We start from the raw sequence: 3,283 nt of genomic DNA on the forward strand, positions 1-3,283 counted from the left end.
ACCGTACCGGTTCACTCTCAACCATCACCAAAATAAAAAAGGAAGACATCAATTTAAAGTAAAAATGCCCAGGAGCTCGAATCTGGCCTCAATTTCTCCTAACTCCAAGTATATTAAAAGATATAAGGAGTTGAAATTTGAGGATCATGATATGAGTTGCTTCGATTTGACCTCAAAGCAAATCAATCTTGTTGCCTACATTGGTAGGACTTCAGACAACTAACAATCAAGAAGAATTATGGAGAATCGAAGAGATAAAAATTTATGGAAATTACCTTTAATGCAGGTCTGTATGAAGACAGTCTTGCTTCCATTTTCTCTTGATCTTGCTCTGGACACTTGATGGAATGGAGTTGAACCAACAAAAGGCACATGACTCTTGGAGATTTGAATCTCAAAATAGTGGAGATTCAAACTCAATTTCCAATGGAAATTCAAAAGGTTATCTTTTGAATGAGAGGGTTTTGGAGATCGGGATTCAAAGTTGGCGCCCCGAGTCCTTAATTATGATCACAAGGGTCTCTATTTATATCCAAATGATTGCTAAATGCACACTCGAATCAAAGTTCCAAAAATAGCAATGTACATTACATGGGTGCATAGTGATAACGCGAAAACACATCAGATATTTGCCTTGATTTACACTCAAAGATCATATCATTTTAATTAATATCCCGATTATTCTGCAAGTATCCGAGTTGTTTTTGCAGGTATTTAAATCTCCATGCTTTAATGAGCAAAATGAAGAAAACGAAGAAAAAGAAAAAGAAACAGATGAGAAAGCACAGAAAAAAGCAGAAAACCAGAATGCAGAATTTGTTGATGTGACAACCGTCACAGATTCATGACGAGCGTCACGACCCAGCCTGTGAAGACCGTCACAGGCCCATGACGAGCGTCATGCGGCCAAAATCTGCACTTTGAAACAGTCAATCACATGCACCCAAACGTGCCTAAATTCCCTCCAACAGCATGACTCCCCTGGATTCCTCATTCAAACCAAGTCTTCCTTAAATATCTCAACCTCCAAGACCTAAAGGAGCACTATATAAAGGACCAAAGTGGGAAAAATTGGGAACTCCTACATTTACACTTACGCTCTACAATTAATTTTTACAGCTTTCTAGCTTTTTAGTTATTTTCTTTTCAGCAACTTTATTTCCGTTGCCTTAGTTCATTTGCCATTCTTTTTAGAATTTCCTTTTTCCCTTTTCCTTTCCGTTTTCCAGTTAGCCATAGTAGTAGTTTCCTACACTAGGGAACTACTACACTTTATTTAATTTTAGTAAGAAATTTGTATTGAAGAAGCAGAAGCCTACCGACTTGTGGAGGACTGCTCAAGTACTCCAAGATTCATTATACTCTGTTACTTTGATTGCCAGGTTTTTATTGAATTATTATTATTATTGCCCAATTATTATTATAATTATGTTTGCCGCAATGTTGATCTGTTTATGCACTGTGTTTGCCTTATTTAACATGTCCGGCTAAATTACCGGTATCGGTATGTAACAATTTAATTAGATGGGATTTAATAATAATCGGTGAAAACTCTTTTTCTCAAACAATCTTTTAGGCTGAAGTTTTTAATCTAAATTTAATTAACTTTATCACAAAAGCGCGAAAAGCTATTTAATACGATTTTGCCACGAGAGTGGGAAATTAACTAAGGTAAGAACCAACAATCGCGAGAGCGTGAGGCTCGAGCTGGATAGTAAAAATTAGGCATTGAGTTTAAAAACAGCGAGAGCACTTTAAAAGCAATTAGAACTTATTTATTTTCAAAAAGTAATTTTAACTTCAAATGGGACAGCGAGAGCGTACATTCTGACTTAAAGTTATAGGTCGAATCAACAATCACGAGAGTTGGAGATAAAGCTTTTTAAATAAATATTTTCTACTGAGAGATATTTGACATTTAAACTATTCACCGGTGACTTATCGAATCCCTGACAATTAATGTGTTGCATACTGATTCCTTCCACCAATTATTTCTTAAAACTACATTTCCCTTAGATTTACTATTTTGCCCCCGAACTTCTACTAATCATTCCCTTAGCTAAACATAGTGACGTTAGTAACACTAGCTTGACCATAGGTCCCTGTGGGGTCGATATCTTTTAAAACTAAAGCGACTGGACTGTGCACTTGCAGTCAAGTACCCGATAGACTATATTTTATATATAGTCACGACAAGCATCAAGTTTTTGGCGCCGTCGTCGGGGACCTATTTTAGTCCAATAGTGCGATTCTTTCATTGCACGGTATAGACTAAGGTAAAAATAAAAACTAATTTACTCTCCCTTCTTTCCCTGATTGTATGCCAAGTACTCGCTCACAAGGTGATAACTTAGCATCACCAGTCCCAGAATTAGAGCGTTTCTTATACGTAATACGTCAAATACACGAATATCAACAAAAGTACGATATTCCTAATATCTTCTCTCCTCCTAAACCAGAAGAAAAACCAAACATGGCTGAAGAAGGACCACATAATCGTCCTCTTAAATTCTACGCTAACTCGTCTCAACAAGAACCTCACAACAGCATTGTTGCCCCCGTTATCAATCAAAACGATTTCGAGCTGAAACCCTCACTATTATCAGCCGTCCAACAACATCAATTTGTTGGAAATCCTACGGACGATCCTAATGAACACCTGACAAATTTTGTGCAGTACGCAGATATTGTAAAGGCGAATGGTGTATCACAAGATGCGATAAGACTGCGCCTTTTTCCTTTCTCACTAAGAGACAGAGCTTGGGCTTGGTTGCAATCCTTGCCCTCCAACTCCGTTACAACATGGGAAGAACTAAAGAACGTCTTCTTATCCCGATATTTTCCGCCGAGCAAAACTGCTATGCTGAGAGCTCAAATCAACGAATATAGGCAAAAAGATGTGAAATCTCTCTACGAAGCGTGGGAGAGATACAAGGACATGATGAGGATATGTCCACGTCACGGTCTCTAAGACTGGGTGATCATTCACACATTTTACAATGGGCTTCTGTATAACACAAGACTTATAGTAGACGCTGCCGCGGGCGGTGCACTTATGGATAAGCCATACAACGAAGCCTATCAACTCATTGAAAACATGGCCCAAAACCATTGCCAATGAGGAGGTGAACGAACTCCAGTGGAAAAGTCCCACGCTAAGGGTGGAATGTACAAAATCAGTAGCCTTGACCATGTTCATGCAAAGGTAGATGCCCTTGTTCAAAAATTAGATAACTTGACCATACCACCCGCAGCCACCGTGGCTGCTGTAACTCCAAACTAT

The 3,283-nt window shown here is 38.4% G+C and overlaps 1 non-coding gene across 1 annotated transcript; it reads right to left on the reverse strand.

The window, feature by feature from the left end:
* Positions 1 to 2,860: 2,860 nt before the first annotated feature.
* On the reverse strand, positions 2,861 to 2,967 carry LOC127099415 (small nucleolar RNA R71). Its single transcript, XR_007793919.1, has one exon. It is a non-coding gene; the product is annotated as a small nucleolar RNA R71 (small nucleolar RNA).
* Between the last annotated feature and the right edge of the window lie 316 nt (positions 2,968 to 3,283).

This window comes from Lathyrus oleraceus, chromosome 6, assembly GCF_024323335.1.
Source record: "Lathyrus oleraceus cultivar Zhongwan6 chromosome 6, CAAS_Psat_ZW6_1.0, whole genome shotgun sequence".
NCBI classification, from domain to species: domain Eukaryota; kingdom Viridiplantae; phylum Streptophyta; class Magnoliopsida; order Fabales; family Fabaceae; genus Lathyrus; species Lathyrus oleraceus.